The sequence below is a fragment of the Bactrocera dorsalis genome, chromosome 2 (assembly GCF_023373825.1).
Source record: "Bactrocera dorsalis isolate Fly_Bdor chromosome 2, ASM2337382v1, whole genome shotgun sequence".
NCBI lineage: Eukaryota > Metazoa > Arthropoda > Insecta > Diptera > Tephritidae > Bactrocera > Bactrocera dorsalis.
In genome coordinates this window covers 22,510,101-22,521,347 of record NC_064304.1, presented here as the reverse complement: position 1 = coordinate 22,521,347, position 11,247 = coordinate 22,510,101, and positions in this window count along the sequence as shown.

The following is an 11,247-nucleotide window of genomic DNA, read 5'->3' as shown; positions in this document are numbered from 1 at the left end:
TCAAATGGTTCGTTTAAGTTTGGAATGAAAAATAAGTCGCACATGGCCAAATATGAAGATTAGGTAGATGAGCGAGCAGTTGGTAAACAAATTCGACCAAATAGTCTTGAACGATGGCGGATGTGTGAAGCTGTACATTTTTTCGCCATTTAGGACCATTCTTTTAGCAATTCCACGTCGAATCTACACAATAATTTGGCACAGTGGAGCCCAGCTCTTTTCCAGATAGTCGATTTAGTTCGCTTCTTGTGAATCCCGTAAAACGATGATCTTTTTTTTCCGACCAAAGCACAGTGTTCGGCTTCTTTGGAATAGGTTCGCATCGAAGTATGCTGTTTCAACTGTTCATTGATCTATGGTGTGAACCAGTCCATGTTTCGTTGAACGTCACAAAACGGGAGAGATACGTGTTGCACGGTGTGATCAATCGCCGCGCCACTTATGACGCCAAAAGCTTTCCCGTACTCAACATATTATGCGGAATTTTGAGATGGCTACTATCTCAGTTCTCTCTTGAACTTTCAGTTGGCGCACTGTCAGAAAAAAATCGTGGACTTGCATTATCTTTGGTGGTAGTTGTTTTCAGGAAATTTATACGTGGCTTCTTAAAACCGGGCCTGCGAACACGCTGGCACTTTTTTTAAATTTAAATTTCGACGGTCGCCATCGCAGAAGAAGAGTCGACCTAGACTCCAAGCGTTTTCTTTCAGACGCGATTAAAACAAGATTCTGATTCGGCTTTTACTGTAGACTATACTATAAGATAGTAAATTTCTCATGCGATAGTGACAGCATCGAGGCATCAGACCAGGTGCTTATCGAACGGTCTTCGTAGCTTTATATTTCTGTTTACACACATGTGTCAAATAAATACAACATGATAACTCTTTTTTGGGCGCATGCTCGGTTAGCAAAGAAAATGTTCCAATGTCTCTTTCTACGTTCGCAGCAACAACCAGCAACGCAGTTTGACAATTTTCCTTGTCTCTTTTCGCCTTTTAATTTCTGTCCTTTTATATAAAATGAAAAGATCATTTCCAAACCAACGGGGAATAAATCAACACGCTGTGTGGCTTCGTCAACGATCAATCAGCCACTTAAGTTTGACTCAATAACTGCCACAACTGATATACATATTACACACTCACAAGTTATTCTATGCTGGCTGGCTTGCGTCTGTTCAATCGCGATCACTTGCGCGTCGGAAATTCTCGCCTACATGCGATCACCATCTCCATTGAAGGCGCGCGCTCGCGTTCCAATGAAAAACGACTGTTGGGGATTTGTTTTGATTGTTGTAGATTTAATACGCTCATTGGTGGTGGATTTTTGGGCGGCTTAGCGCTATCGCGCTTGCTGATCTATCGAACTAGTGATCAACTTGACGATCTGCGGCATTTTGTTCAATGGAAAGTTTGGGCGTACGGTAACGCGATTGTGAGTAGTATGTCTGATCAATGAATGACAAAAGCAATTATTTGGCGCGCTGCTTAGCGGTTGTCTTGCAATGTTTTTTTTGTACTTATACCCATGCGCAAGCTGTACTCGGGGTACTATGGTTTTGTTTATGTAAAAGTTTTTGCAAGAAACTATAAAGGAAATGTGGATTCACTGCAAGCCCTGAATAAAGTTTAATGTAACCATTTTCTACGATCTCTCTTGCATTACGAAACTTGTTCGTTCGATTCGCCAGTGTTTAGTTTTAATGATTCAACAATAGCCAATATGAATTTTGGTTATTTTAATTTCGATTCAGAGGAAAGAGAGAGCAAGCGAAAATGAAAGCTATACAGAAAGAAAAAGGGATTTGTTTCAAGATATGTTTTTCAGAATCAGATCTTGATGGAGCGATATTGAAATTGATAGCTAAGTAAAGATTCCCAACAGACGGTTGCAAGATTGAGGGAGGATAATCGACCTCGTCTTTTCGAAGCCTAAGAGCACTGAAGGGAGATCATCGATCGATAGAACTGTCTTTAGTCTTAAACAACTGTTATAGGAGGAGGACAACTGTTATGACAGTGGCGAAAAGGTTTGTATCAAGAAATTCGCACTTCTGGAGAGGTGTCTGGAAAGCCAATATCTCGCTTTATTTGGGAGGAGACGTAAATGATGTTTTCCTGATCCAAGAACTGTCCATGAGCAGCAATTACATCTCTATATAATGGCCTAGAAGCCATAGACTGTTGGCGGCCAATAATACAAGTAGAACCAGAGCTTGATAGTTGTTCAAAAATGAACTTTATGTTTTTCTTAATAAAATTACGGAGAATCCTTTGATCTCTCGCTGACTGACTGACTGATCACAGGCATTTTAGCTTTAGCTTGGAAGTAGGCTAGAAAACTTTTTAGGACTTTTAGAAACACAGAACTTCTTTTCTGCACGAAACTTCGATTCGCTCTTCTGGTCGCTCCAGATCATTACTAAGTATACTCAGTGCTCATCGTCATCGCGTTGATGAGTGCAGGACCTTTCTTAATAGTTTCTGTCATCACTTAACTCATAAAGGCAAAGGAACTATCGGAGATCTGATCTTCAAGTATAATACTGTTTGATACAGCCCACAAAAGTGGCGATTCGACTCTGTTTAAGAACATAATTTCTTACAGAATGGGAGTTTGGGCAAAAATTAAGAGTTCGGGGTGTCATTTAAGGATTCGTGGCAGCCGAATATCAGCCCGAAACCTAAACTGACCTAACATGCAAGGACTCAAAATTGTCGGGTCGCTCTTATACTCGTACGTAACAGTCGAGTCTACAAATGCCGCAATGAACAAAGAAAAAATGTAATACCTTATTGATATCAGGGATCGAAATTGGACAAAGTTGAACTTTGGGAAAGGTCCTTCAATTCAAAACCGCAAATTTAATAAAGAATGTTTATTATGATTCGAAAGAACATTTTTTTACACTTATTTTTTGGAAGATTATCTTTTTCAAATGTTAGCCGCGGCTACGTCTCAGATGGTCCATCCGTTGAGTCCAGTTTTCGATGACTCGTTCGAGCAGTTCGACTGGTAACTGGTGAATGACACGCGTAATGTTTCGCTAGAAGGTCTGAATCAAAGCGGGATTGTCCGCATAGACTTTGGACTTTACAAATCCCCACAGGGAAAAATTTAACGGTGTGATCACACGATTTTGGGGGCCAATCGTCCAGCCCAAAACGTGAAATTATCTGTTCACCGAAGTGTTCTCTCAATAAACCCATTGATTGATGCGATATGTGGAAAAATATCGATCGATGATTTCACCGGCCCACAAACTGTACCAAACCGTTGTTTTTTCTGGATGAAATGGTAGCTCTTCAGGTTGCTCTTCGTCCTAAATGCGGCAATTTTGTTAGATTACATACCATGAAGCCAGAAATGGGCCTCATCGCTGAATAAAATTTTTCGCGAAAACGTCGGATCTTCTGGGAACTTTTCAAGAGCCGTTTCACGTACGCTTTAAATTTAAGATTTCGACGCAAAATGTCCCAAGTCGCTGTATATGTATGTCAGTCCGAGCTGCTACGAACGGCGCTGAATCGACTCTTCGCGTTCTTCGAGTACACTCTTAGCTATGGCTGCCATATTTACTCCACTGCGTGCTGAACGTGGTCTATTCTAACGAATATTACTCAAGCCTTGCTTGACTTGGGTCTCAAGATGGGTGATGATGTTGCGAATAGTACGCTCGGTGGACCATTTATGTTGACCATAAGTTGAGCAAAGCACTTGTTCCGGTTCGAATTTTGTGCGTTCTTATCTTTTCAAGTTTTTTCTTTATAAGTTGTGTAGAGCGGTGACATTGCTGCGTTTGCAAGTAAGCCTGAACACGTGATCGACAAGATTTTATATTCATATATTTTCCGAAAATCATTTATTTATTGCTATAAGTGGCTTAATCCGTTGGCCCAGAGTGTGGGTTGCCTTATGTTTTACACTGTTTATTGAGTCAGATTTTGATTGTCAATTTAGATGACAAATTGCAGACAGTAAGTACACGAACTGGAAGCCATGCACTGATGTATATAAATATAAGTAGATTAGAATGTGTATACATACATACATATGTATATGCTTGTACATACTCACATATACCTGATGTATTTACATAGATGAAGCTATATTTTTTGCACTTTGAAATCTCTGAAATTGCCATTTATTGGCAACTCATATTCCAGTCTTGCCATTGTCTCTTAATTAGCATGTCAATATATGTATGTTTTTCTTATTTTTGTAATCCATAAAAAGATAAGCACCATGGCTACTAGTGTATTTTGTGCCTTTGCCTTGTTTGGCGCTCCACTTTCTTACACTTGAAATTATTATATATAAAAATAAATAATAAATATTTTTATTTTTTTGTGCTTGTTTTTGCTTTTCTCATTAAACGCCCAAGCGTTGGACACACCTAACCGGTCGCTTGTAGTACCTGCCCGACTTTGCCCATTTTTGGCTAGACAAAAGCAAAGGCCAATTGAAGATGACGTTGCCGTTCGACAGGTTGCTTCGGCTGTCGTCGTGCCCAGTTCAACGTAAACTAGGCGTACTCTTAAATAAACACCAAATTTAACCATTTATGTGGTTCAAGTGACAGCGACTGCAACGTGACTTGCAACAAACGCAATTCTCACACACACACACACACCCACCCACATATGGTACATATGAATACAATTTTTCGGTAATAATTTCGAAAATATTTCATTTCCATTATTTTGTGGTTTGACACTGGCCCTTAATGTAAGTTTGGCCTGCTTTGCATCGTCGGTCCCTTTTTCACTGGAATTTGGCTAATAAATGCACTTCGAGTTTGTTGTGTTTGGCTTGTGTGCGTGTTGTTTTTGGTTTTGTTAGTAAATATTTTGAAATTATGTCTGTCTGTTTGCCTGTTTGTTGCTTGTATTAGCCACTTGACTAGCCAATTGATATTTGGCTGCACGTAAGTGGCTGCAATGGATGGCGAATTTTCATTTTCATTGAAGTCTTCAAAATATTTGGAAAAAATTGTTGTTATAAGCATGAGTACCAATTATTTTTTAACTCAAAAAAATATAAATATCCAAAGAAAGGTAAGTGCTTTTGAAGTGGCATATAATTGTGCTAAAACAAAAAAAATATCATTTTATAAAACTCTCTGCCACAGCACCATCTGTGGATATTTTTGAATGCTTCTGCTAATTTCGAAATTAGTCTACGCTACTTTTACGAGCATTCGCTGAACAAAATATTATGGTATATCTAATAGCAAATAAATCTTAGAGCAAATATTGTTAAACTCCCCAAAATCATTTATTTTTTGTTTCAAGTTGAAAACATTGAACTATAATGAGAGACTCTCGGTTAGTTTCCCTCACTTTCGATGGGTGTTCTTCATAGCCTAAAAAAGTCTCGAATTTTGAGCATAAAAAATCGTTTCGTATGTTGGAAAAGACTTACGGTGGTTCAGTTTTATCAAAAACTCAAGCCTTCAAAGACGATCGAGAGATCGTTGAAAATATGCTTCGTTCTGAACGATCTTCGACCTCTTCAAATGAGGTAAATATTAAAAAAGTGAAGAATATGGTGCTTGAGAATCGTCAAATAAGTGATAGAGAGATGCCAAGAGAGCTCGACATCTCTGGCGAGTCCCTTCGAAGGATTTTGGTGCATATTTTTGGTTTGAAACGCGTACTTGCTGACTCGTCCCGATAAAGCCGCATTTTTTTCAAAAAAAAGTACCGTAAACAGGTATCTTTGGACATAATTGATCGTGCGAATTCCGATTGCACTTTCATGGAGAGCAATATAACTGCCGATGAGGTAATGGGTTTATGAGTTTGACATGTAAAGAAGTCAAGAATGATCGGGATGGAGAAACAAACCGAGGCGAGAACAAAAAACTACACCAAGCCGCTCAAAAATCAAGGTGATGATCATTGTTTGTTTTTTGTTTTGATACTGGTGGTTTAGTGCATCATGAATTTGTTCTCCAGGCACAGTCAATAAGATAAAGCAGATCAAAGCATGCCTAACGATTAGAACATAAGTGTGCTTTGCCCAATCCGCAAACAAGAGGACCCGAAAATCTGCGTCAACTACCGTGGGATAAGCATCCACAACATCGTCATCATTTTCCATCGAGCGTACTGTGTGAAAGATTAAAGCCCACCGTCAATAAACTGATTGGACGTTATCAGTGTGGCTTTAGACCTGGCAAATCAACAACTGATCAGATTTTCACCATGAGCCGAAAGTAAAAGACCTGTGGAAAGAGGATCGATACACATTACATCTTCGTCGATTTTAAAGCCGCCTACGCAGGACGAAAAAGAACTGCCTTCATGCCGCTATGTCTGAACTTAGTATCCCCGCAAAGCTAATACGGCTGTGAAAGTTGAGGTTAGGCAATACCAAAAGTTCCGTCCGGATCGGAAAGAATCTCTCCGAGCCGTCGACAACAACAATTGAAAAACAAAATCTTCTCCCAACGAACAAAGACCAAACTTCACCAGTCACTCATCATCCTCGTCTTGCTATATGGTGCAAAGGCACGGATAACGAAATCATCTGATGAGTCGGCCTTAGGAGAGAAGTTTTGCGGAAGATTACCGCAGTACGCAGTGGGCTATACGAGATATGTGGCGACAAAGACATAGTTCAGCGAGGCAACAGACAGCGGCTGCGCTGGCTAGGTAATTTTGCCCGGATGGAAGAGAACATTCCAGACTTGAAGGTTTTTGATTAAGTACCTGCCAATGAAAGCAGAGGAAGAGGAAGACGTCTACTCTGTTGGGGAGAGCAGGTGGAGAAGGACCTGGCTGTACTTGGTATCTCGAATTGGTACCAAATAACCAAAAGAGGAAACAACTGGCGGGCTGTTGTTAACTTGGTTAAAATCGCGTAAGCCAAGTCCACGGCAGTAAAGAAGAATAAACAACTTTTGATTAAAATTTAAGAACTTTATTGTAACTTGAACGACCGTTTGGCTCGAGACCACAAATGAATTTCATTTCTAACAATTGTGCTTAAAAACAACTTCTACCAGGCGTCCCAATAATAATTTTTACTTTGATACATTTCTAGCTCATAAGTCGCTAACTCTTTCAGCACTTGTTCATATCTACAACCCTTAGTCGCTACCTCGCATCCCTACTACCTGAAAATTACGCAAATTTCGCTACTCGAATTTCCCATTTCGAAGCCACGCTGCAGCGGTGCATCTTTCGCAATCGCATTCCAATAAAAAAACATAATCAAATGTCCTCCAAAATGTTACACTCGCTGCGCTGCATGCGACTCAGCGCGCACAAAAGAATTGCGTACACGGATGCGCAATAAAAAAGCAAACAGCAGGACATGTTAACGCCCTCCCGCAACTTCGGGCATTCAGACAGTGCCAGCTCCCGCAATCTCAGCCATTGTCCAAGGAATTACCAAACACTCGGCTCTAAGCAGTTGCTTAGGCTCTGCTGGTTCGAAACTAGTGCAACTCTATGGCTTATACGAGTGCTATTAGTTTCCACTTCGGTTTAACATTTGTTTCAGTACCAATATGTTCGATAACAACACACAAACACACACACAGGCATTACAGACATAAACAAACATACTTGTCATCTTGTTTGTACCTCTGACCCGGGGTGTGTTCGCAGAAGTCGTTAGGTTGACAGGTTGAATTTGTAGCAGCAATTCTTTTATTTCTATTTTCTCCGTGTGTGTGCTTCTCTTCGCCTAGTCCTATTGTCCAGTTTGTCCTCAGACTGTCATAATCGGCATCAGCTCTGTCTGGCGCCAGTATTTAGGCACACAAATTCTCTAAATATTTCAATATTACTCCAAATGCGAAGTTAAGGTAAGAAAAATTACAACAACAACACGAAAAATGAGGTAAAATTTATTTACCTTGACAATTACCGATGCATAGCGCTGCCCCGTTTCAAGTTGGTATATCGAAATTAGAAAAATCGATTTCTTAGTTAATTTTTGAAAACAAAGTGGCAGCAATTTTTTGTAAAAATACTAAATTTATAAAATACTAGTTCTAATTAAAGATCGTCTTATTTTTTTTTCGACAAAATATATTCGTTCTGTAACGGTTTGGAACGACAAAAGACGAGCAAGGAACTTTCGTTTCTAAAGTTTGCCAATGTTCGTATTAGAAAAAAAAAGCAACTTCGGTTGCAACGAAGTTAGAATGTCTTTCGCAGGTACATTTGTTCCGCGCGCTTCGCTCATTTTATGGTCAACATAATCCGCCCACTGGGCATACTATTCGCAACCCATCTTGAGGCCCAGCATTCATTATTAGAAAATATACGACCGAATAGACCACGTCCAGCGCGCAGTGAAGAAAATATAGCATCCTTAGCTGAGAGTGTACACAAAGACCGAGGAGAGTCGATTCAGCGCCGTTCGTAGTAACTCGTTCTAACGTATGGAACGACTTGGCGCATTTTACGTCGAGATCTTGAATTGCAAGCAATACAATTGTCGCATTCAAACTGTTGATACGGTGATATACCTAGCTTATTTTTGATAGAAAGCTTTAATGGAGACCAAATATTGGCGAGAGCGTAAGGAAGCCATCAGTTATCTTATATTGCTTTAGAGAAGATATAAAGAAAAGGTGGAGACTGTCACCAAAATTGTGTTCTTCAAAACCGTAGTCAAGTCAATAATATTCTGTGGTGTATTTGTGCGGTGGGGAGCGCTCGGAAAGACTCTCTCTATTCTTCTATTTCCTTTAACTGCATTACTGAAAGCTTGGTTCGCTACGTCGCAAAGGCCATCCGTGATGGCTTTTTTTCTGCTCACATACCGAGGAGGGAGATGTAGATGGGGAGAAGAGGCGCAGTGAGATTTTTCACAACTGGGTCGAAGCTAGGAGAAATTTTCTGAAAGTTTTCTGAGAGAAGCTCACCGGACCACTGTAAGTTTGGTACGAGGTGCAGCCTCTTTCAGAGGGATGTGTATTCACTCTAACAACAGAGCGGCAAAACTAGCGGTGTCCGCCATATTCATTAGAAATAGCATCAGGCTACTTCATTGTCAGAGTCGTTTGAGTGCCTGGTCACTGCTGAATCGCTGGCAAAGCCGATGAGCTAGCCCGTGGGGCACCCTTATCCCGCTAACATCGGAGAGGAGACCGATTTGGATCTACATTAGCGTCTTGCAGCCTAGCACTTGATCAATGAACCTCACATGGAGGAGAGTTAGATGGAAACATTCATCTCTGTAATATTGCCTTCGGCGAAACAAGAGACATAGCCGAAACTAACAGTAACCATTTCAACATATTTGTGATAGGCTCGAAATGCTTTGCCGATTTGTAAGCGTCTTAGGATCCAGTAAGTTAGAGTTTTTAGGTGATTTTGGTTACCGCAACGGAACGGCGTTCTAAGTTGTCCAAGTCAGACCCCGCTTAGATTCGAACTCTTAACCTAACCCATTCTCATACAGTAAATTTTACTGAATTCTGTCACCAAAGTATTTCCATTAAGGAAAATATTGTTAGTACGAGGTAAATATACCAAAGTATATCCATTTAGACAATTTTTATGAATAGGAGACTTTTTGTGACCTTGTTCTTTTCGAGGACGCACAAAAATATGAAACCCCGCTCATTTTCAGTTAAAATTGTTGGAAAAGAGCCAACTTAGTACAAAAAACCGAGGTTATTAAAACACCAGATTACTCAACTAATACCATGTTTATTTTGTAGGCAAATTATGCCTCTAAGTATGCGCTCACAGCTTCCTGATTATAAACGCCTGTTAAAAGTTCAACCCTATGAACGAAGTTCTACACCTAACGCGCTTCCCTGCTGCTGTGATGTTGTCAGCAACACACTTCTAACCGTTACCGCTGCTCCAGCGCTTCGCTACCTAATGCTGGCTGCCAGTTTTACAGTTAGTGCGGGCATGTCAGCAAGCTTCAATGCCACCAAGCAACTAGTATTTACTTACCGACTAACTGTGGTGGTCGTAGCTACAACTTGGACACCGCTGGCAGTGCACTGTGTGTTTTTGGCACACTTAATCCTGGCGCAAAACTATTCCATTCGCATTGTTCCACGCACAATGGGCACAAAGGACATGTTTGCACTGATTATCAGATTAGACCATTGTACGTACAAATTGATATTGTCATGTTTCAAGTGCCTCCAGCGCCATTGTTTTCCATGGCTGCCGCGCAGTGCGGCCGCTTGCATGCTCGCAGGCCAGTGCTTGTGTGCGCGTATATGTGTGTGTGTGTGTTGGTATGGATTTGCGTCGGTGCAGCAAGTGCGGCTAATGTTTTGCGCCCTTTGTAGTAGTAGCGTTGCTGTTGTTGTAACACTGTTGTTGTAGTGTGTCATGTTATTGCTGTTGAATAGTGTCGCCAATGCCGATTAAAAGATTTTCACTTACTCACACAATGCAACACCGAACCGATTGCCGCGCCGCTGCTGCTGCGGCATTAGTCGCAAGCGCACAAAAAGAATCAAGTGGTGTAGAAAGATGAGTCGAAATGCTAGAATAGAGATTTGCAATATTTAGACATAAAACCATGTACATGTGTAGACACTAAGCATTCCTTGATTTTTCTTCGCCTCTTTTTTTTGGAAAATAAATTCGTGCACAATACCATATGTTGTTGTTTTTGTTGTCACCAGCTAACCATTGTTGCGCCTTTGTCTGGGAAATCTGCTAGTCCAGTTTTGATCGGTGATCATTAGCATAAATCCGATATTACCATTGTAGTGGTTCGAGTGTTTCGAGTACCCATTATGTACCGTAAATATGTTGAGCTGTGATCTGCTCGAAGGATTAGCCGTTATTGATGTGCAATGACAAAAACAAACACTTCGTAGCTCACTTGGCAAGGCTAGTCCAGGAAAGATGCATATCACGTTGTATTGTGCCTGGATCCAGATACGATCAGGTTGTGGATTCAAGTGAAGTTTTTACGTTTTTTGCATTCCTTTGCAAGCGTTTTCGCAAATGGTATCTATAGCACATTTTCGTATGCTGGCAAATCGCTTTTTTCGGAATGACGGATTTGCAGGAGCAAAGGAGCCTTCACGTTAAGCGTGAGTATTAGAAATCTATATAAGAAACTGATTGTGATCAGTGTTTGGTGATCAGTTACGGTGATTAAGAGTGGACATTTTATTATACATATGTACATATGGACATTTAGATATTGGGTGTCGGATCTTTATCAAAGTGTGCACATGTTTCCAATTCTTTAAGTGAATTGTCGAGAAACCAGCTGCAGAGATAAAACAAATAAGTA